Source organism: Diorhabda carinulata, chromosome 6 (assembly GCF_026250575.1).
Source record: "Diorhabda carinulata isolate Delta chromosome 6, icDioCari1.1, whole genome shotgun sequence".
In the NCBI taxonomy this organism is placed as follows: Eukaryota; Metazoa; Arthropoda; class Insecta; order Coleoptera; family Chrysomelidae; genus Diorhabda; species Diorhabda carinulata.
In genome coordinates, this window is record NC_079465.1 from 9,507,301 (window position 1) to 9,533,292 (window position 25,992).

General features: G+C 32.2%; 1 protein-coding gene and 1 long non-coding RNA gene across 3 annotated transcripts in view; one reads left to right on the forward strand and one right to left on the reverse strand.

Moving 5' to 3' along the window:
• Positions 1-25,992, reverse strand: part of LOC130895994 (facilitated trehalose transporter Tret1-like) — a 104,321-nt gene that overhangs the window by 46,690 nt on the left and 31,639 nt on the right. The window lies entirely within an intron of this gene.
• LOC130895995 (uncharacterized) lies at positions 17,173-23,622 on the forward strand. The gene is made up of 2 exons (XR_009059509.1): positions 17,173-17,300; positions 17,470-23,622. It is a non-coding gene; the product is annotated as an uncharacterized LOC130895995 (long non-coding RNA).

Here is a 25,992-nt window from a genome sequence, read left to right on the forward strand (position 1 = left end):
TTTCCAAACCCAAAATAAAAAACAAGAAAAATTCTCTTTATACAAAAGAATTGGAAAGAATATTTAGCAGAGTAGGTTTCAAATTGGTTTATAAAGCCAACAATACATTAAAACAATTGTTGGGCAATCCTAAGGATAAAATACCAAATTTGAAATAGAATGGTATATATGGAATTAGCTGTAGTGAATGTGACGGAAAGTATATTGCGCAGACTAAGAGATTCGTTATTGTCCATTTTAAAGAGCACTTAGCTCATTTGAAAAATGAATGGAACGGAAAATCAGATAATGTTGATCACACTCCCAGTCACAATTATGACACAAATATTATTAATGTAAAATTGTAAAAAATATATCCAATAATAAATTGTTGGATACATTTGAAAGCATGGAAATTGCTAGATGTAAGAGTAACTTAAATAGTGGCAAAGGGCCAATTCCTCATAGCTCACTCTATAGTTTAGTAGTCAAGGAATGAATGTGAAGATTCCCGCCAAGGAATTTTTACCCTCTGGAAATACTTTTCGCGGGAGAAGGTTTATATGTGGGAAAATTTAGTATAAAACAGGTAAGTCATGTTATTAGATTTAATTTCAGTCTCTGAAGACGATAACTTGGTTATCGAAGTACGTGTCAGACAATGTTTCTATTATTCTTTTCTAATTTTTCGATTATTTTATTGATCCACACTTTTTTATTACTTTTGTTTAACTTTGCGCTTCTTTATTTAAGACGTTGTACCTACCTACTCCTCGTTCAGAATTAATTAAGGGTTCAATATTTTACAATGCAACAAAAATGCACAATCACTTGCCAATTGAAATCAAATCGATACCATCTTTTCCTGCATTTCGCAATAATTTGAAGGTAAATGCCTTCTACTCTGTAAACGACTTCTATTCTAATAATAATATTCAATTATGGGCATGCTGCATACTTGTTCAATCTTTGCTATGGACTTATATACGACTTCTCTCTCTCTCTCTCTATTCTATATTTTCCATTTTTTTTTGTCGCTAGCCATGTTACTCTTGCCATTTTCTTTTCATTTATAGCTTTTTCGCAATCTTCATCAAACCATTGATTTTTCTCTCTTTTACTATTTTTAATACTTTTTATATAGTGTTTGTTTCAGAAGAAAAAACTAATTGATAATATTATTTTATACTAATTTCAAACTTTGGGTTGTTTAGAATTGTATCTATTGAAGATGCATAAAAGTGTAAAAATGCGTACGTTATCATGTTACTGTATGTGTATATTTATTGTTTTTAATATATCACAAGTGGTAAATGCTAAGAAATCAAGAAATGAAATCATCGAAGTAGCTCGTAAGCTATTTATAGCCGATTTAAATAAATTTACATACAATAGCCTCCTCATCATAGTTGTTTATTTCATCAATTAAAAAAAGCACTGGTATCAATGTGGTCATGATAAATTGAATGATGTAAGGGCTAAATCATTGGTTCCCAAACTTTTTTGTTGCATAGACCACTTTCAAAATCTATATTTGGGGGTCCCTCTGTAGCTACATTACTACCAATTTCCAAATCTCGAAAAGAAGTGATTAGATCTATCTATGGAAACTTGTGTGGTGGCTGAGTTTCATCGACGAATTAACAGCTATCGAAAAAAAAAAGGTTAGACTTGATTGTTTGATAGGGTTAATTATTTGATAATAAAATCAACTAAACAAATTTTCAATTTGCAGTACAAGAACCAATCAATTTCAAATTTTCAATTTACAGTACAAGAACCAATCAATTTCACAAATTTTATTTAGAAAACCCCCAGTCGGAATAGAAATATATTATATTTTCTTGTGTTATATTGTGGTATTTATTCAAATATATAAATCATTACATTTTTATATTATTAATTAATCGTCATAAAATCCAAATTAAACACTTATAACTTGCAAATTCTACAATGGTAATTTACAAAGAAAATATAATTTTCAAGAGAGGGATGTAATGGATGGATTGACAGAAAATTATCAATATTTAGCTTGAGTTTTATAATGAATAACCGCAAATCTCTCCGTTCTCTGCTATGCAATCTGCTCCTTTTTTTCTTAATAATTTTCTAACGGCACTAAAACTTTTTTCGACAAGATATAATGAGGGAAACGCGATCATAAGCTTTTGCATGATTCCCACAGTCTAGGTTATTTTTCGGGTATTTCTACATGAGGCCAAAATTTTCGATACACTCTTTCAAATGCCACTGTCAGCTCCCCATTAGTTCTAAGCTCGAGTAGTTTCTCTTGTAATATCACATTCTTCACTTCTCTTTCATCAAATTGATTTATGTTCCATAGAGTTATTTCCATCGACAGAATATCTTCAAATCTGATTTTAAAATCATCATGCAGGGCAATAAATTGTTGAACGTATATCTGAATATCTTCATCAAGGCATTCTGTCTTCTACAAGCCATAAATTTCAGTTTACTACTAATATCGATTCACTTTTCTTTATGAAATTATGAAAACAAATGAGTAACGTTTATCCTTGACATTCATATTTTTATATTGGTGAAAAATGGAACAAGTTCATGCAAGATTGCAAGCACATACACCACAAGTCGTATTAATTTGAAAGTCAGAACAAGCGTTGCGGACGGAACGGCTGCCGGTGCGGCCACAGCAAGTCTCGACGCGTTGTACTGAATAAGGAATATGCAAGTTTCTACAAGTAACTCTGAGCTTCTTAAATTATTATCTGCCTATATTAATATCAAGTCAACATTTTAGTTCTTCCGAAATCAAATAAATTTTCATGGATCTCCGTTTACGATTTTGGACTCCCATTTTTTTTTCACACCCAACGTAGATCCTCGTCAGGTCCCGTAGTCCCCCCCTGGTGGTGCATCAGGACCACTTTGGGAATCAATTAAGAATGAAGGAACATTATTTTCTCAATTAACTCAATTAAGGAGATTGCACTACATAATTTGCAATAACTCGAGAACAAAAACAGATAAAGATCGGGATAACTTTTGAGTTATTAACAATTTTAAATCAGTCATTTCTTTCAATAGATATATAAAACTGCTGTAATTTTATTTTAACTATGAGATGTACAAAAAACGGTGACCGCACTATGAGTAAATGAAATGAGAGATGATTTTGCTCAAGCTCATCCTTGTTTATATAATCCCTAAAAGAATTTTTACCGATAAAGCTTCATTTGTCACCCATTCTTGCCCATTTCAAAATTATAACAATTTTACTTAATATCTCAGAAAATATTGATTTCAAAGAAAAAAGTTTATACCAAAAAACAAAGCTTTTAAAAAGTTCTATATACATTTTTACGTGAACCTATTCTTTTGGCAGTTGTAACCCATAATGTCTCGGCAGGATTTAAATTGATTATTGTTTTCGTGAAGAGAGACTTGATGTCTTTTCGGAGAAGAATATGTCCTCGTGAAGTAAAGTTACAAAAGTATTTTTTTGGTTATAGCCAGCCTCATTAAAACCTCTAAGTATTCTACTTTCTGCAAGTATTTTTCAGTTCATATTTTTTTAACCGTTTGAAAGTCCAATTTCAAGTCAAAAGTTAAATGTATATGTATATATTTTCATTTTATTTCTTTTTATTTTTTTAAAGAGTTATATGCACCAACATATTGTTCTATAACTTTCGCATTGATCTTGTTCTTCTTCTTTATGTACCTATAACTAATATCAGATTATTTTTCTCATTTGACAATTTTTTAGATTTTTTTTCAACATAAAGTTTGATGCTATTTCGTCTTTTTTTTTTCTTAAATACATGACAATTTAATATCATTACTTTACTAAAAATATTGTATTTATCCAATGTTTGTTTTGTCTGTTAAAGATAAGTATAGTTTGTTCACAGAAAAATTTTGCAATCACGGAAATTTATTGTACTTATCACGTCAAGTGTATTGATCACAATTTTAATTTCATCTACAACAGGCTTGATAAAAGTAATAAAAAATTTCTATGAATAAGTATTTATCTAATAACAATCACGAATTTAGAGAACGCATTTATTTATGATAAAAGTACAATTGATAAATTTTTCAATGAAATAAAACTGCGAAATATAACAATCCGCCATGAGAGTAGATACACCTATAAAAAAAAATTACGTCACATTCCACGTAAACGCGCCAAGTTTCTTTTGCTTAAAAAAAGGTCATAAATAAAAAAAATATGATAATTTTTCAATATATTTTCATTCATGTCCACACACTTTTCAGAACGTCTAAAGCTTTTATGCAATTATTAAAATATGTCCACGTCTTTGTCTTATCATTGTTTGGCCCACTTCAGGAGGTTTGCTTTCATTGTAGCTGTTAACTTCCTGGCGGGGCGACAAGCCTTAGAATCCAATTCTTTCAGAAATCTTCAATTTCCCGGTTTGTAAATATTGACGCATTCACAAGGGCCTTCACTCCAGCTTTTTTACTTTGTGGAATATCACCTTTTCTACCCATAATTTAAATAGTCCAATTATTTTTTTGAAAACACTACATACAAAATAAACTTATATCTGAGTAGTAAAACACTATCAACAATCACAGTCCGTAAGGCCACAGAAGCACGTCCGTAACTGACCGATTCCGATACAGGTTTGTACTTGTTTATGTATTATTACAGTAGTGTAGAACATATATTTCAAATAAGAAATCAATATTATAGTTTTAATATACAATTACGGCATAAAACCCTTAAGAAACATCAAGTTATTAAGAAAATACAATGAATTATGTCGCCACTACTAATGGGAACCTTTTAAGATCTGTTAATCATATATTAAGTTATACAATATGTCTCTTATTTTATGCTTCATTAACGTATCGTCTCGGATTACCTAATTTCCGTCTTATATTAATGTGACTGTGAAGAATCATAAATCTACATATTTAACTTCCACTTACTATTGTATTCGTATTGAAGACTGACCGTCCACAACGTCTTACTTAAGGGTTCCATATGTCCCTTAGACAGATGAAGTTCCATTAACATATCAAATTACTTATTTTATTGGTGTGATGTAACGACCATAAATATAATTAATTATAGCTTTTGTATACAATAGAATTAGTATTTAAGAGAGCATAAACTTGCATAGATTGTCATATATAGACTTAACATCCAACGAGATCAGTAGTTAGATTAATGAAACCACTTTATTTATTTATATTTTATGTTAATAAATAGTTTTTCAAAGTTCTGAATTAAGTTATTTAACTAGTGCGTCTATTAATTTGACCAGGGACTGTATATTGTAATTTCTCTTTTTGGCTCAACATAAATGATACTTTAGGAATAAAAAACAAGATAAATGATGCGTTCAGAAAATATGTAACTAAGTGAAATACAAACAACTTGGCCTAAACAAAAGCTATTGATGTTGTATTATATAGCGAATATAAATAAAATATATAGAGCATGTATATAGATACTGTAAACTTTTCTTTTAAAATATTGTTAAACAAAACTTTAAGTATCATGTCAAGGTTCAACACGAGGAAAAAAGAATAGTAATTAAATTGAATAAAATGGTAGAAGTTAAAAATACGAATAGTATGATGTTTTTTCTCTAGTATGCATAAATTAGTAAGGTTTTGAATATTTCGGAATTATTAATTTTTGTTATATCCATATTAAATTGTCGTAACATGATCGGATCAAGATTTTGTCGAAACTACTCGCAACATTATAATGAAATATGTATTGTGAGCTGATAAATCTTATGATGACTCTCATAAAGGACGCCACATACGGGTATTTTAATTATCTACGCAATCAAAAGTCAAAATAATAAAGTTAAAAGAAAGCTTCTACAATGACTACCTGTGGTTAAGGGACATTCCAAGCCCTTGCGCGTCATACAAAAAGCAAGTCAGAACTTGATCATTTAAGCTTGTGTAGCGTGTCTGTTCTCAGCAATTTTGAGAAAGCGTTAAGTTTGCGAATTAAACTAAGTTTTCTGTGTTTGCCTAGTGCAAAATAGCAATGGATTCGGAAAATACAGGTATATAACAACCTCAATGTAATTTAAAAGTAAAATTTGTTTTCATTTCATATACTTTTGGCAATCGAGAAATGATGTCTGAAATAGTGGTATTTTTTCATAGAAATTTTTGTTTGAAATGATATTTGTTGTAGTATCCGGGTAGGCAATTTTTGTAATTTGTATGATAACTTTAACCTTTAAGCACTTAGTAAAAGAATTAGCCGCGGAAAAGCGCGGATGCGGTAACCCGTAGTACTTTGATTGTAACGGTCAAAAAAGTTATATTTGCTAAAAAAGTATTCGTGTCTAAAAAAGCAACCTCTGTTTATTGCAGGTACAGCGGGGGTACCTTTGGAGTGAACATAGTGACTCGTAAATACCTATTGGATGTTATGAAAAATGAAAATTTGCTCAATTTGGACGGAAAACTAAGTTCCTTAAGAGATCATCTGTTCAATTGTGGTGACCTTACTGAAGACCAATTAAATAAATATGAAATAGGAAAAAGGATTTTGCACATTTTAAATCCGAGATAAAACAAAGATGCGTCAAAGCCCATAAAAAGGAAAACGTTTTTTTAAAAAACAATCATCTTTGGATGGAAGGTTCATTTGAGATTCCAGGCTCAACACTACACCGTCCAGGTCGCCCTCGAAAATCGTTTGGCGAAAGGAGTAAAAGAAAGAAAGAAAGAAAAAGCTCCGCTCTAATTTAGAAGACGGTGTAATACTACACGCAGCTCAAGTTGAATTGTGTAAATCGGGAAAACGTGATGCTTCAAACGTACTCTAAGATATTACGAGCTCTCCAACACGTGCAACAAAATACAAAAAGGCTTACGATAGCTCTAAATGTAGAAATCCTTCGCGTCTAAGCCCCATGCAAGCATTAAAAATGTTTATAGATGCAGACTTAACTCGAGGACAATATGAAATTATAAGGAAAACTAACAAGAACTTTTTTCCGTGTTATAGCTTAATTCAAAAAGCGAAAAAAAAAACAGTGTTATCCTTCCCCAGAAACGTTCACGATAACAAACACCTACGCCGAAACCAACAACCGCTACAACCATTAATAGATATTACCGTTCGGCGCTTATCGGAATTCTTGGAAGAGGTCTTATTAACATTAAAAGATCAAGAGCGGAACACTTTTAAGTTGATTTGTAAATGGGGCTGTGACGGATCCCAGCAAGCACAATACAAACAAAAATTGGATAATGAGGCTGACTCAGACGCAAATATTTTTCAAAGCTGCTTTGTATCTGAGCGACTAGTTTTCGGCAAGAACAATGAAAAGGTGTTGTGGGAAAGCCCTTCACCTTCGTCTCTCCGATTTTGTCTTCCAATACGATTTCGCTTCGTCAAAGAAATAACTTACATTACTAATAAAGAGATTAATTACGTTAAAAATTCCATTAGCAATTTAACCGCGACTGAGGTTGATATTGACGGAAAAAATTTTTTGGTGCATTTCCATTTTGTAATGACTATGGTTGACAGGAAGGTCTCCAACGCGGCTACTGGAACAACATTCACAAGTCGTTGCTACATTTGTGGGAAAAATTCCAAAGATTTTAATAATTTAGAGGACAAAAGGAAAATCACAAAGAGTGCTACTGAATTCGGCCTGTCTATTTTACATGCTAGAATTAGATTTTTTTAAATCATTTTCCATTTAGCATACAAGCTGCGCGTAAAAAAATATCGGGAGAGAAAAAGAGATGAAGAAAAACAAATGGAGAAAAACAGGAAAACTGAAAAACAGGCCAGGTTTCCCAATGAAACTGACTTATTAGTTGACATGCTGAAAACAAACTTCGGAAATACAAATGATGCAAATACGAGCAGGAGATTCTTTGAGGATCCGAAATTAGCCTCAGACATCACAGGTATAGATTTCGAATTAATATATAGATTAAAAGTCATTTTGGAAACAATCTCGAGTGGATATATTATAGATGTAGAAAAATATGAAAAATACGCAGAAGAAACTGCTCGTTTATACATAAAACTATACCCATGGCATCCAATGACAACCACTCTGCACAAAGTACTAGTGCACAGACATAATAAAAAATGCTTTGGTACCAATAGGTCAGTTATCTGAAGAAGCAGCAGAAGGACGATGTTCTGAACAGGCTTCTTTTGAGCTCAGATCCTTTTCTCAGTGCATCAAGAATTATAAAAAAAGAAACTTGTCTTCGTTTCTACCTGAAACATTGAACATGCTTCTGCCTGCCACACCGAAAAACCTTTCAGAATCACTTCAATCAGAAAGCGAGGATGAGATAAAGTGAATTTTCAGACTCCATTGTTACAGAGAAAATTAGTAGTTTGGACAAACAATAATCGGGTTTTTTGACTGTAGCTGGAACTAGTAAGAACAATTTAACACCTAGAGATATTATAATGTATCAAGTTTATCGGAATACCTACAATAACCAAAATATTAAAAAAAAAACAGTTTGTAGATTTACAAGAAGCAGTTGAAGACATTGAAAAAAATGTGTGAAAATGGAACATTTGAGTGTAAAGAGAAAAGTTTAAATAATGTAATGAAAGAAATCATTAATTACAGTTAAGAAATATTCTTAGATAAGGTACAGCACAACGATGACTATACAGGACAAAACTTTTGCTCTTTTTAATGAAAAAAGAAGTCTTTATAACCTTTTATTTCAACTGTGATAAATTGATGTAGTTTTCCCATTTTACTAATAAGGTTGTGATATTTTATGTATCTCTGATATAAATATTGCTAACTTTTGACTTATGTTGGTGGACAAATCGACTTAAACCTTTTAACGTACCTTGATATATATATTCTGTATTTATTCACATATTAAACTTTTAACTTTATTAGAAAAATCTATATTTCATCAGTTTTCATTTTAAAAGTGATATTGTAATCGTGTCTATTAATTTTCCTTGTTTTAGTTGAAAATATATGTAAATATTATTTTGTAAATAAACATGTCCCAGTTCTAAGCTGTTTTTATCGTGAATTCAGGAAACTGGGAATGCGGAACTGAATGTAAATGAATAACATAGAATATAGTAGATATTCTGCGTTGCAAATTTAAATGAACCGCGAAAATTAGTTCTGCCACGTACCACCGAGTACATTGGCACCGAAAATCCGCCATGTTGTTTCCACTGATAACAACTAAGTTTACATTTCTTCTTAGAAAAGATACTCTTGATAAAACTCTATTTTCGGAATATTTTGATTCGAAAATTAAGAAATAATAATGCCGGTATAAAGTTATAATGATAAAGTGATGAATTGAGCAAAGTAAAATAAAAACCAAGAACAAAAAAGTAAGAGTAAGTGTTTAAAATGTCGCCCGTGTTCACAAATACACAAATCTATCAGTTTTTGTTTTTCTAAAAATTCAAATAATCTTTAAACGGTTGGTGATCAGCAACGAGATCAAACTATGTAGTCCAAACAATTAAAATCGCATGGCCGAGAGCTTCTATATCCATCCATTGAGGAAAATGGTTCCTCAACCATATGCGGCATGATTTATCAAAGTGCAGTGGAGCTGCATCGTGTATAAAAAATAGAAATTTTCGCTTGTTTAGAGTTAAATCTTCTATCTCGAATAAGTGCCTTTTTTAAAAATCCATATCACCATGTAATTTTTTTATTATTTATTTAAACAGTTCAATACGGCGTTGTTGCTTTATACATAAGGTGTTTCTTACTTAATTCATTTATACACTAAACGTTGCAGTATTCACTGAATTATTCCCTTAATTATTAAGTATCTTATCACTAAACACTTATATATTTCAATTCATTCTAGGTGTTCAGGATAACATTAAATTATTACTCATTGATAAACAAGTAGCTATTTATACACAACGGATTTCGCGATAATTCGGTTTCTAGAATGTAAGCAAACAAAAAAGCCTTCTTTGAAATTGATCCTATAGAAACAACCGTAACACACCATCAACAATTCAAATTTTAAATTGTATCAACACAATAGAACAGGACCTGCTTCACAGTTTACGTCAGTAGACGAGTTCGTAATAACCGTTTGGATTTTCAGGTAGAATGTGATAACCTATTAGTTGCTGCCAAACATTAAATTCACTGCTTCGACTTCTGGATTCTTTTCACACCAGTAGCGTGCATGAGAGGAGTAAATATACCTTATCGCGCAAAGGTGGCCCCGTCCGTAAGGAATCTTTGAGGACTGCGATTCTTGTAATGATTTACAAAAATTAAGATATAGCACTAGGTAACGAGCGTTTTCTTTAATACGATTTAACATTTTCAATACCCACACGAATTTTAACTCAGTAATGGATTTTTCACCACTGGTGTAAAAACGCACCAGTTTGTTTACAATTTTTCATAATTTTACATTTACAATAAACAATTAATTATTGTTTTGATATGATGAAGAATAACCTAGAAATACTTTAATGTTTTTGAAAACATTACAATAACAATATCACTGTTAAATATCGTGCCTAAATATAAACAAAAAAAGGTTATTTCTTATATACGAAAATATGTTTTGGAAGAAACAGAAACTGAGACCATAACCTTATTTGTCGAATAAACGGTTTTTAGTTTCTAGGGAGTATAATGGTGCACCCATTTTTTATCTATCATGACACGTCCACATAAACAGTCATTGCGCTTGTAGAAATCCGACTATTCGTTGAAATTTTTTATGAAAGAGAGCTTTGAATCACTACCAGACAATTGTGACATCCACCATTCAGATAGTTTTTTCATATATAACCTTTCATGCAAAATATTGCCCACCGGTCTGGTTGAAATATTTACTTAATTAGCTATCTCTCAGGTAGTTATATTTTGCGGTCCCTAAGTACAAGTACATGGCACGGATTTTATCAAACATTTCTGGAGTAATTGCTGTAAATAACAGTCTCGGGCGTTCAGCAACATTCGTGTCCATATTGCCACTTTCGAAAGTAGAGGCTCACTTATAAATCAATTTATGAGACGGAGCAGTTTCAGGATGACATTTACGTAACCCATCTTCAGCTTCTGTATTTGATTTTCCGCGCAAAAAAACATTATTTTTTCTCCATATTCACCGAACAATGAAAACAGTTTTTTTATACGATGATATATTGAAAATTCTTAGCCTACTATAGAACCAAACAAAATTTCAATGTAAATATTTTATTACTCAACATATTCTCCTCTTAATTGGATTTATTACCCTGCAACATCTCTAGACCTTTCAAAAAAATGTTTCTTCTTGCTCTGCAAACTAGACCTCCCCAGCTTTTATTACCTCCTCGTTGAAAGACTTTTTAAGCGACCTTTTAAACTTTTTTCAGTTGAGGAAAGAGTTGATAGTCGAACGAAGCCAAATCTGGCGAATAAGGGGGTGTTCTAGTAATTCAAACCCTAAATCACGAATTTTTTGCATTGCAGCATGAGATTTGTGTGTAGAGGCGTTGTCCTGCAAAAACAAAACACCTTTGGATAGCTTTCCGCGTCTTTTCTCAATGTTTTCCCGTAGAGTATGATTACTCCATGGCAATCCCAAAAAACTGGAGCAAGATCCTTTCTAGCAGATTTTTGGACACGAAACTTCTTAAGTCTTGGGGAACCAGAGTGTCGCCATTCCATCGATTGTTGCTTTGTTTCTGGATCGTAGAAATGTACCCTAGGAGACCAAAGGAGATTTGATACTACTTCAAACTGGCGAGTCTATTATACAAATTGTGAAGTGTTAATATAGAGAGGTTACAGATTATCCTATCCCAAAAAAGGAAAATTGATATCTTATACCCTTCAGCAAATAAATAATTGTGTGGTGAACACAAATTTGAAATGTGTCACAAATATCTTGATTGATAGTTTTTACCAAAATTTAAATTTTAACTGTTTTATTGATTTTATGCATAAATTTTTATTACGAGGTTGGTACAAATATAAACCGGATTTTTTGAAAAAACGCACGACAAATTTACTGTCCCAAAAGTGGCTGCACTCGATGTTAGACTGGTCCGTTACGAAGCGTAGAGAACAGCCGGGACCACGTAACCTCGCTTTTTAGTGTACTTATAGGCATAAGCGAAGATGATGTACCAGTGTATGTTTGTCGCGTGTTTTGGTCAAAAATAATGTGAAATACCCGAAAATTACTCGAGCCTTTCAAGGATGAATACCTTTCCAAGACTCAAGTTATGTATAGTGTTCGCCTTACCGAAAAGACCAAGAAGTGGTGGCAAGCATTTTGGAAGACCGGGCAATACTGTAGGCGATATGGCTAAAGAATTGGAAATCAGTGAAAGAATTGGAAATCAGTGAAAGAATTGGAAATCAGTGTTGGTAAAAGGGAACAAAAAATAACGGAGCAAAATTTCAGACAGATGGGTGCCAAAACTTCTGAATTTCGAACAGAAATTCCCACGCTGCGAAGTTTGCACGCTCCTCCTGTAGCGGTATGAAGAGGAAGGAGAAAATTATTGCACCGATTATTCACCATGCGTGTCTATGGAGTCGATAGGTACCAACTTTCAAATGACTATGTGTAAAATTTCATGACTTCTCAATTACTCAGGAAAAAGTGATAACCATTTAAGTGGAGCTAGTTTTGTTATTTTCAAAACAATGGATTCAAAATAATTTCGTGTGTTAATTTATCAATGCTTTTTGATGGAAAAAATACTGTACTTTAATGTAGCTCATCAAAGGTTTCAAAAAGTGTTATCCGGACTCTGCTCCATCGAAAAGAAACATTTGTATTGGTTTGCTAAATTTGAACGTGGTCGTACAGACACCGATGAACGTTCGTTCGATTAAGGTGGTTACTGCAGAAAACTCAAAAAGTCCACAAATTGTGAGTGAGAAAGCTTGTTAAAAGTGGGTGCCGCGTTTACTAACAGTCGATCAAACAGTCGATCAAAAACAACAAAGTATTAATGATTCAAAGCAGTGTTTGGCAATGTTTACACTTAATAAATAAGATTTTTTGCGTCGATATGTGACAATGGATGAAACATGGATCCATCACTTCACTCCGGAATCAAAACGATCATCATCTGAGTTGCCTGTAACCGGTGAACTACGTCCGAAGCGACCAAACGCACAACAGTCAGCCGGGAAAGGTTATGGCTTCAGTATTTTGGGATTCGCATGGAATATTGTTCTCCAAAAGAGACAATCAATAGCGAATACTATATAGAGTTGTTGGATCGTTTTAATGAAAAAACCAAGGTCGATTTGAGTAAAAAGGTATTGAAATTTCATCACTCATTTGGTATTGGATCCGTAAAAGTAAATTCAATTTTACATGATCATCTTCATGTGAGAGTATCGCATATGCCCAACGATATCCAAATGTAGTAGATGGAGCAATTCATCAATTCTTTGAAAGGTCCTCAAGATGAATAGCTTCAAACTCAAATTGTGTAAGCTTCGGTAACAATAGTACAATTATGTAGGTGAAAATTACTTTGATCACATTATTTTCCTAAAAAGACTGGTTTTTATTATTGTAGACGATTTTATAAATGCTTAATGTTTTTATCACTGAAACTTATGAGCTACCCGTAGATAAACAAACTGCAGATGAGTCTAATACGGAACCTCTAACAGCCAAAATTAAGAAAAATGAAAAATTAACGGACGATAATCCAATATGGATTGAAAGGCATTCATAATTAAACATCTGCAAGAACATGTCTTCAAATTATTAACTCATTTAAATAAGTAAAAATACTTATTTCAAACAAAAATTGTAATTATATATGTATATCTGAGAATGGGACTGTTACTTTTACAAGTTGTTTTATATGAATCAAATAGAACGAGGATGACAAGTCTGATAAGAATTTATATTATTGTGTTGACTTTGCGTCTCTTCTATGTTCACGTTTTGTATACATATATAAATTTCATGTGAATAAAGAGGTCTCAGTTTTATGAATTCATCACTACTGATCAAAGTCTATGAAATTCCAACAACATTTTCATGTCATAATCAGATATGTTTATAAAAAATAGTCTTTGAAGTATGTTCGGGACAATAGTTGCCATGATTTTCAATTTGACCGCACAGATTTACGAAAGTTTATAGGAATTTAACTTTTATCTGGCTACTAAACTGTACCCCAAAACAGAAACCTACCGACGAGAATATAGGAATGAACATCTTTTGGGTACTATTAAACTAGATAAAAACGATAAACGCACACAACTACGTCCGTTTTGATAAATAATCGATATCTTAAGTATGAAGTTTTTCCATCTTAATACGGATGGAGGCCGATTTTAGGCAAAAATTATGCCAAATTTACTTGAAAACCTGTGAGATTTCTTTGTATACCAAAAAAAATATAAAAACCCTAAGAAAAGGACTAGAGTCAATTCAGAACAGGACACCCTACGATGCACCATAACAAAAAAAGTCAGCGAGTTATTGAAGGTTATAGAGGTCGGTATTAGTCAGGAAACGCTCTCGAAAAATCGGCATTAGTCAAGCAACGATCTCGAAAAATCGGCATAAGTCCAGCAACGGTATCGAAAAAGATTGAAACGTTCGTGCTTCAAACAGTTGTATTTGTGTCATGATACAGAAATTATGTTTCGAATTTGAACAACAATTTCCGAACTCGTCGCTTCCAAATTGTTTAACAGCGTGGAAGACGTACTAGAAATTCTTAAAAACGGGCTCTGTTGCCGACGCTTAGCGTTCTGAATGACCGGTATCTGTAGCAACTAACGAAAATATGAAAACAGTAGCGTGATTGCTGAAACGCATGCATTATCTAGTTTACCGTCCGCGTCTCCTCCGCGCATTTCATGAGAATGATTTTCGATTGGAATTTTGCGAGTGGTACTTCGAATGCAGTCCCATTTTGTGGTCAGATAATTCAACTTTCAAGCTGAACGGTCAATCGACAAAATTGCGAACACTGGAAGGATCAGAATCCTCACATCTCTATCTAACAAAAATTGAACCTGCCTGGGGAGTGTGTTTTGGCAGGTATCCATGCGGGAGATCCGTACTTATTTGAGGATAATATGATGGGCCAAATATATCTGAAATGCTCGAGATTTACGTGGACAAATGGATAACGAGACAATGTCATTTCATGCAGGAAGGAGCTTCGTCGCACTACGTGTTATATGTACCTTAATGCTCATTTTGGGGAATGGATAGGTAGACGAGGAATCGTTGAGTGGCCACCGTTTTTGTAAGAGGACCACGCATCCTTCCCTACTTCCGAACTGCAATTTCAAACTATTTGTGGACAGCTTGACATGCTTCGCGGGACATATCTATTTATAAGTGCATTAATCAAGATGGGGATCAATATGAACACTTAAATTAACCCTTTAATTAATTAATTAATTTATTTCAATAAATTCATTTGGATGCTGCATTTTCCTCTTAATGCAAATTTGTTGCCTGACTTTGCCGACCTCTGTATTAAGCCCTTCAAAGAATTCCATCGGGGTACGAGATCTAAGCCAGAAACAAAGATTTTCGACGTTTCAGGGAACGGAATACGAGAAAAAATTCGCGAATAGTGACAAATAGTGATTTGTTGACATTGCTATTAGTTTCATCGGAAGCTATTATTGATTATAACTTTTTAAATACCCCGTAGAAACACGTCACAACCTTACATTATCGTATATGCAATAAAATATATGATGTTTCATTAAAAAAATATAACTTTGATATGGCACTGCATTCTGGAATACCCTGTAAGATCTTAAATAATTTTATATTGTGGAGACTGATGGAGGCTATAACGCGTCCAATTCTCAAATTAATATCTCGAGGGACAAACGAGACACTGAACTTTATAACACTTAGCAATCACCCTGTATATTTTAATATTTATTGAATTATTTTATCTATATGTTGTAGGTGTTGTATAAATACTTGCTAATAAATATTTAGAAATTTTCTTTTCTTATATATATAAGACAATTTCCAATATATCTGTGGTTTTGGTGACACAGTCAATCAAACACAATTGTGTTTCTCTGTAAGAAAAGCGATTTATTGTTATTAACATGTAAACTAAAAATTACATGAAACAAAAGTATGCACCTATTTAGTACTAAACAAATATTTCATACCTGTAAGAAAAGAAACGACATTTAATGTTATTATTAACAATGTCTGTTCCAAAATCACAAATTAAAATAAACTTAAAAATGAAATTGTTTTCCAGCACACAATCCCACAACACGACATTCGAGGTTATGCCCCTGCTTCCCATCGATGACAGTGACAGATCATCTGTCACAAACGGACTTTATGTGACGTACGGCAAAATAACACGCAAAAGAAAATTATATTTTTCTTTACATATATTCGTGTTAAAAATTGGCTAGGCAACAAAGAAAGATTCACTACGCATTTTGGTGTGTATTTATCGTTAAAAAAACATAAACAAATATTGAAAACACTTTCAGTATAATAAATTATCAGGCAATGTCTAAGTATTCACGTATCATCCGGTATGGAATCAATTAAAATTTTTTTGTCTTGTCATGTGCTTCCAAATAACCAGTTTAATATACACAACTAATTATGATGGATGTGTCAAGATTTAGTGAATCTTATTAATAACACGTTTTTCTAATAATGTAACAATATTATGGAATGTTGCATGTTTCATTTTTAATTACAACATTCTACAATGAGTTCTATTTAAGATTAAAACAACTGCATATTATCGTTTATTCAAGGAGTTCTTAATATATATGAGAAAACGTAATTACTTAAAAAGAAAAAAAAAGGATTTGATAGTTTATTGTTGAATAGTAAATATATGTGAGTGAAAACAATCAAAAAGATGCAGGGATATTGACATAATGTTCGCTTCAGTCTCTCCCGAGGCGCCTCCTAAACACTCTCGACCCGAATTTTGGTGTGGTGGTTATTAACCCCAAAGGTCGAAAAGAACAATATGAACTGAGTTGAATTGGCGTGAGGACAAGGTTAATACAAACCATGTTATGTTCGTAAACATTTAAAAGTTAGTTATTGAATATTTAGGAATGTATGTAAACATACAATATCTATAATTAAACAAAGCGCGAATTGTTTACTACTAATCTTAGATAATCAAAAACAGAGGCCACGAAAGAAAATATATATAGTTATTGGTCATGCAAGAAATATAGATGTGATCTGTATTGTGGATAGTTGTATCTAATATGATTACACGTATTAAACTTGATCATAAATTGTTATTTGGTGCGTAATTATAAACCCAGTGATCTTGAAGATGTCGTTCAATTTTCCACCCTGTATTCCTAATTGAAGTAAGTCTTTATTTATATTGATCACAGCAGTCGACATGAAACGTACAGCGTTATTCTTCAACTTAAGCATACACCACATTGAAGAGCGGCAGTTTTTTAACAAAGAATATTTTTTTATCAATTATATATTTTCCATTTTGCTCAATGACCTTTGCCACCTTTCTTTCAGCTTCATGATTCCGCTCTCATAAAATTTCTGGTGATGATGACACAAGATGAAAATCTGGGAAATAAGTCAACTCAAAACAATAACCCAATTGGTAGAAAGAGAAAAAAGGCTGAAAATGACACACTAGAAATGAGAAAGGATAGACCGGAATATCAAAGGAAGAAGTATCAATTAGTAATAAAAAATTTTCCATAGAATAAAGAAAAATTAAAGAATATGAAAGCATATGAAAGAAAAATTGAGCTACGGCCAATTTTACAACCTAGGGTAAAATTGAAGATCGAACTATGGTTTAAACTCTATTTGAAACCAATAATAAATAAACAAGTCATTTTATATGTCACAGTCAAACATTTTTCTGTCAGTCGTCACTAGCGCGGAAATATAACTAATTTTTTTCCGATATTTGTTTTAAAGTTGAATTGTAGTGCTTTTGGTTAATCTTGTATAAAAACACAAAGAAATGTTTTCGATAGAAGCAAAACAAATTTGAAAAATAGACAGGAAACTTCAAATATTGCTGCCTCATGACCGCCAAACCAAAGAAAAATATTTGTCTGATTTTTGGCACCGATTTTATGATTTCCTCCGATCTGATAATCAACCACTCTTTGACTCGCAATGTCAATCGCAATGATTCTATTAACTCTAGAACGTTCTTCAAATTCTTCATCTCTGTATTACTGGAATGTTTCCTGTATATAATTTCCATTCTCTTCAGTTTCACTAGACCATTTACTTTCATCTCCACTACCGAATGGATATTCTTTCTCTATCTTAAACATTTCTCACAACAAATAAGCTTATAAATCACCATCAAAAATATATGTTGACATGTGACTACCCAAATGTTCTAAAGTATCTTTGAAACATTTTCACCTACTACTTAAAATATTCAATTTGTTGCTAGAACGTGAAAAATTTTGTTCAACATTTAAACTGGATGATACTTTTGGATATCGCGCATGATAAAATAGTTACAAACAGTCTTCTAGATCAAGCAGTATTAAGATCTCTTTTGCTGGCTGATGGTTTTTTAATTTTAATAGGTAGGTATATTTTTCAAGATTTGACTTTTGTACTCCTCATGGAAGAAGTTCCGAGCGTCTTGAGGAAGATACAAAATGAAACTTTCAATCGCCATTGCCTGTAATAGCAAAACCCAAACCCTTATTCAACAACTCCATATCTTTTCCGTCAAACGTCTGGAAATAAATGTTGATTGGCTCCAAAGAAATTTTCTTGGACTGCGGTTTCAACTTCTTCAATTTCTTACTCAAAACAAACATCTTAAATTTTTTAATAATGACCCAGAACATGTTTCTTTGAAACTCACACCAGTTTTCAAATTCTAAATCGGTTAATTTATGTGTTAGTTTTTTGTAAAGTCCGTATGCTTCTATTGGTGAGAAAATTTAGTATAAAACAGGTTATTAGAGTTTAGTTTAACATCGAAAAGCGCGTCAGACAGTGTAATTGTTGGTGTAGTGGTGGTGTAAACAATGTATTCAATATTAATATCGCCTACGGTTCCAGAAATTCCAACTTAATATCTAAAACTTGATCATATCCAATTTCCAAATTTTTATCTTAAAATAACCGATCTACTAGTGAAAATTTATTTCGTTTTTGTTCCCATTCAACATCCTGCATCTCACTAAGAAGCATACTTAGGATAAATCCATTGTTGTTGATGAATGTGTTATTTTTGCCTACTGAACAAATTGTTACAATTTAGTTCAGTACTTACTCGTATAAATCGTATAAAAAATACACAATATTAGTAGTGCATAAAAATATTTTGTACTCCAGTGTCAGCATTGCTGGAATTGCAGTAATTAAAATAAATATCTATTCACATGTTTATCAAATTAACAAAATTAACAAAACACTGTAAACACCAACCTCGAAATAGTGATTTTATCAATTATCTAAAAACATAACACACGGCTTTTTGTGAAAGTAGAATAATATTACAGATCTGGTTTTCCCGTCACAAATTTAATTGCTACGTACATAAAAAATCAAGTAACTGGTTTTAACCGTGAAAATGAGGTACATATGAAACTAATTTTACATTTTATCGTTAAATTAAATCACTAACGTGAGTAGTTTAATAAGCAACATTTGAGTAATAAATTCTGCAAGATATAATGCGCAAACGTATAGGGAGGTATTCAAATTACATAGCTTGTAATAAAAGAGGGAGGTTAAAAAAAACAAAGATACGTTACGTTATTTTAAATTTAATGTAATTCAGAACCATAACAAAAACGATAACTAAAACGTTAAAATATTTAATGTTCTCTGAAAATAACGCGGTAATTGAAAAAACAGAAATTTGATTTTTTATGTATTTAGAAAGTTTATCATTAGTTATATTTATGAGTAATTGAAAATTGATAAAATTGAAGAAAATATGCATCAATCAATAACCAACAGCGTCAGAAGTGAAACTTTTTGATATTCGAAAACTGTCAATGACTGTGCAAAAAAATACATTGCAGTGAAAGAAAATTATCTTAAATTTATTACTACGGAAGTTTCACTTGCATGTACCGCAATAGGTTCAAACTTAAAGGAGACCTAAATCAAGAAAATTCATACCGAAAATATAGGTCAATTTGAATCTTGATTATTAAGTACTACGAATTTAATAAGATTTTAAAGAGAAAAAATAAAATTCTACGCACATTTATCAATTCCCCCATGATACCAGCGTTTTCGTAGTAGGATTGTGGTAAAACTAAACACCAAAGTATACTACAGATTGACTCAACCCATTCTCATCTTGCTCTTTTCTTTGTCAGCGAGGATAAAAGATGATTTATTAAACTTGTTTATGAATCGGCGGAACCCAGAACAGGTTTGCAGAAAGGAAAGGTGAGCAGTTCCTCAACATTTGAAAGGTATGAGATTATGGCATCGAACTTTGAATTATCAGGGGGTATACCTTGTGGTGAAATGATATGTCCAAGATATTTAACAGAATCACAACAATATTTAGCGTGTTGATAATATTTCTACCAAGTGTCAATTTCATTTTGAAATTGATGAATGTAATTTATGTAATAGAAGGTCCGAAATATTGCTTCTGCGCATTACGATATTTGATTGTCATTTGTTAGCTTATTGCGACGAAGCCGTGTCACAGGCAATTTAAAGTTTAAATATTAGACTTTATGCTATGGTCAGTCAAATACCAAGTCAAATTCGCCATTGTATGCTTTTTGAGTTTTGCAACGGTAGTCACGCAACAGTTGCGACAACAAATATTGGCGATGTTTATCCAAGTACATTTAACATTTGTGCATACCACTGCAAGTGATTGGAAAATAAGCAGAGCGGGTGTTTGTATCTTTATAATTTGGCCGAAGAGAACTAAGTCATCAGATCAATCCCATGCAACGGTATTGCTTCAATGGTATTGTATGACTTAGCTCTCTCCAAATCAATCTCCACGAAGTAATGCAAAGCTAAATTTAGATTTCAAAAAGGCGTTTATGAGTGTTTGGTGGAGTGTACACGCTCCTTTTGAAATACTGAAGCTTGGACAATCTGTTAATACAGATCTTTATTGTGAACAATTGAATAAAGTGAACCAGTCTTTCATCGAAGAGTATCCGGCGATTGTCAACACAAAAGTCGTTATTTTACAATAGAGCAATGCAAGACCATACTGTAGAAGATTTGGAAAAAATTAATGAATTGGGGTGGATAGTGGCTTTATTCGCCAAACATTTATTCCGATCGATATTTTTTTAGTGGCAAAAAATATAAAAATTTGGATGATGTTCTAAGTGCCATCTTGAGATATTTTATTCAAAAACAAATCAATTTTCATCGGTCGGGAATTGGAAAATTTCCCCACTATATAAATATTGTTCATACCGAAGGTGACTACATTATTGATTGAAAATAAAAACTTGTTCGTTTGAATTTAATTGAGGTGGACTAAATTATTCCATTTCCTCTTTGTGGTTGGTATCATTATGAAAGTATTTTATTTCCAATATAAATATTAATAATCTGTTGAAAACGCATGTGTCGCGACTCTATTGTTTATATTAATTTATACATATTTTCATTAATATAGTTGACCATACTGATAGTTAACCCATATTATTTACGCCAGCGAGCTGCTTGAAATTGTCTGAAGGTCTTCAAGGTTAACTCCAACTATTATCAGATTACTAACATATCAAATATAATTTGAATGGAAGTTGCAACATGATGAGTTTCTTATTGTGCAACAGTATTATTTAGTACGAGAAATTGAAGGCGCATATGCGCATTGGACAAAATGGACTATAATCTGCATTCGATTAAATGCGTTCTGGTTTGATTTAGCTGAAAAACTTATAAAAAGGCCTCAGTAATTATAGTGAGCAGAGTACATGTTTAAAGAATCAATAGTTCGTTAAATATCTAATAAATGAGACGCCTAGAATCAAAGAAACCTCAATAAATTTTCGGAAAAGTGAAAAAATATGTCACAAACAGACTTCATTAGCAATTATTAGTTCTTTTACCAAAAAATCAATAATTTTTACTTTATAACAGAGACAATGTATGATTGAGATCCTCAAAATAGTTTCATAAATATTGAGAAAAATTTAAAATCAAAATTTGGATTTTGATACTAAGATTGAGATTTGGCGGGATTTGAAACAAAAATAAGCTTAGGCTGTAAAAGGGTTGAGCTGTAAAAGCTATACTAATTATAATCTTGATTAATCTTGACTTTAATTATTACAAAATAATTATTGTTATACTAGATCACACAATATCAAACAATAATGTTTTCATCTTCTTCATTGTTGAGACCTTCTGCTTCTTGATTTTCCAAATCTCGATAAAATTTTAGCGTCTCGTAGTTTCTCCACCCTTGTTCAAAGCTTTATTAGCAGTTTCGCAACTTCCTTAATTTTTGCAGCTTTAAGGCTAACTTCCTTGTTTATGGCTTTTGGGTTTATGTAACATTTAAACTTTGGTTTTGTGACAGATTTTGTTTGACAAGTTTCAGTCCTATAAAAGACTTCACCCTGGACCAGAATTTTACTTTTCTTCTTGTTCTTTTTGATGGATTGAACTCGAAGAGTTACAAGTTCAGTTTTTTTACACTTGAACGGTTCCATGTTCCCCAGAACTTCTTCATACTCTTCTGGCTTAAGAATAATGCCTTTCTTTTTTAAATCTGTCTCAATAAATCCAAATACCCTGTCAAAAATAAAACATAAAGAATAAATTACTCGCAGAGGATCAAGGGTAATCACGTGACGAAACTAGGTGCTCCTTTTGGCCGATTTGAATTTGGCAGATATTGAAACTGAAAATGGCGTGATTGTCTTGGACTTGGCGGATATTGCAACTAAACTTCAACTCTGGCCTCCGAATACACTAGAATGTGACAAGATTTGCTACAACATAACAGTTGTATGGAATTCAGCATGGAAAAATCTATGAGAAACAATATCAAACTCAGCTTCGAAAAAATATGTACTTGGCGGTTTTTGATTTCAGGCACCTCAAATATCGGATATTTAATAATCGCTGAGTAGAAATGTCAATGTTATGTTGTCAATTCACTACAATTGTTATATTCTATCAAACAAACAGTTGTATAGTGTTAAAAACTAAATAATAACTTGACAGTCTCAAAATACCTACTAAAATAGAAGATATACTAGTTGTGGCTATTAAATAACGAGACTAGTGTTATAATACATTTTATTTTGATATTAAGTATATCAATTTATGATTATCTTCAATGTATACCCCTTCTCTATCCCTACATTTTTTTTAAATAGATCACTTGTATGGCAAAACAAAAAACTGCCCTTATACCACACGAAGGCAACCGCTACACTGGTTTATCTACACACACTGTAGGCATCGCAAGAGTTACACTGACAGTCGTTAACATTTGGCGCGTGCCTACTTTTTCTATAGCAGTGCTAGTTTCGTTACCTAATAGCCATCTTATTATATTTCGCATGGGCAATATAATGCATCAATGAACGATAATTTCTAAAATGAAATTTTTAGTATTATTTGATTTTCTCCCAACAATTTTCAAAAAATTATTTCAATTCATGTCATAAATTATGTAATATGTATGTAGAGGTAGGAATTATACAAAATTTCAGATCACTTTAAGTAGCTCTCAATTTTCTTTGAAAGTATTAACATTTTTAATAGGCAGAAAGCGTTATGCAGATTGTGTATATTTTAATTAAGATTTATATTTCTATAGACTTGTAATTGTCACACGTAGAATTATTAGTTCTGTGATAATTGGCGATAGAATACGATCCTGATCAATTCAAATTGTGCAATAAAACGGATAAAGTCTATAAACACATTTCTGGGAAATTGGAGTGCCATTTAACTGTACATATGAAAACTTTACTGTAGAATGTAATTCATTAAATTTCAAAATATTACACTTCAACAAATTTCTCTTTTATATTGTCAAGCGAAAGTCGAAACGGGGTCTTACAAACCAAAAATAATAGTGTCCTTTATTTGTTTACTTTATACGAGCTCATGTTTATATTTTCTCAGTCAGTTCATTCGAGAAATTCTACAGTGAAAGTGACATTAAAAGAAGCTGGACTGGTAGTAAAACTCTAGTAAAACGTTAAAATAAAATGAAAGGTTGCAGTGGGATAAAGCACATAAAAATTGGACCCATGGGGAGTGGAAGAGAGTTTTATGCAGTGATGAGACAAGGTTTGAGGTTTTTAGTTCTAAGAGAAAAGTGTTTGTGCGCGAGTCATAGGAAAAAACGGATGTTAGATACATGTGTAATCTCGACTGTAAAACACGACGGAGATTTGGTGATGGTTTGGGGATGTTTTGTAGTAAGGGTGATTGGAGAACTGGTGAAAATTGAAGGGATTTAGGAGAAAGAAGGCTAAAAAAATATTAAATGAAAATGTAACACGTTGTAGACAGCGCCTGATCGGCATAAAATTTATCAACAACGATCCCAAGCTTCCCACTAAGGTAAGCAAAGAGTATTTGAAACAATTGGGAAGGAAGTATGTACTAGAAGTAAAAAGTTGACAGTCAGTCGCCCGGCCGCAACCCTATTGAGATATTGTGGGCAAATTGGACGGGGAAGTCTGAAAGCAATGTCCTATTTTTACTTCATATCTTTGGAATATCCTGAAAAATAAATGGAATGGATGATGAATATTTGTCGAAATTGTTACAGAGGATGTCAAAATTGTGCATCAAAATAATAAAAGCAAGAGGAGGTTACATTGATGAATCAAATATTATATGTAACAATTACAGACTATAGTTTTATTGCTACTATATTCTTATTATTATATATTCCTTAAAATATAAATAACGAAATCAATAGTATTGTTTTTATTTGTTGTGTATCACTCAGACTATAGTGTCGGCAAAAACTTTTGACCGGTAGTGTACACAATGCTATCGTAAATTAGTATTTCAACGCTAAATGTCAAAAACACAAGCTTTCCGATTGACAAAAAATTTGTGGCAGAAATGGTGATTATTTAAAAAAAGAACTATTGCAGTTATGTAAACAACATTCACAATCATTTAAGAAGTATAATGTAGATGAAATAGCATGTTACGATTTTCGTCGAATATTTTCAATATTTCGATAATTAAAGTCTATTTATTTTATGAAAGTAAAATAATAAATCAAACCAACAATCAGTGCGTGATCAGCACGTGAACAACCCTGGCGAAACACGGCGTGGCATCGTTATTGGTCTAAACAGTGGCACCATAATATACCATAAATAAAAAGCCACGTAAGAGGGGCGAGCGTCGCATCACTGAAGAAGCCGTTAGATTAAGTGTAGTACAGGGACGGCAACGTATTATCGTACTGCAGTGAGATTGTTCATATGTCTGACACGAAAACAGATGATGAAGTTTTTGACATTAGCTATACTCCGCCTACGAATAGAACTAAAAAGTTTCATTTTAACGCTAGCGAAAAACAAATGATTGCGAATTTTTATAAAAATGACATGTAAGAAAATGATGACCAGACTGTGGATGACATTATTCCTAAACGGCAAATATTTCGGGAGTATCTTCTTTCAAGTATTCAAGGTTGAAATTAAAATGTGGAATATAAACATTGTCATTGATGTGCATGTTGAGTTCCTTATTATAGATGTTGACGACAGTGAAAGCTCAATATCATTTGATGGGAAATAAGAAAAATTGTTTATAGAGGTAAAAAATGAAGATTATATTTTAATATATGAATACACATATTATATTTTGATTTCTGTATTCAGTGTTAGCAATAAAATGCTATATATAATCATTGAAAAAAGTAAAAATTCGAATATTATTAGTACCTGATTTTTAAATTTTGACCGTTTACTTTATCTCTATTCCAAACTTCACGTTTACATTGTATATTTTTGTAATAATAATTGTTTATAATTTATATTATTAATCCGATGAAAGAAACTGCAAATTATTTCTCAAGTGCGGTGCTGTTACATGCTCGGCTTTGGC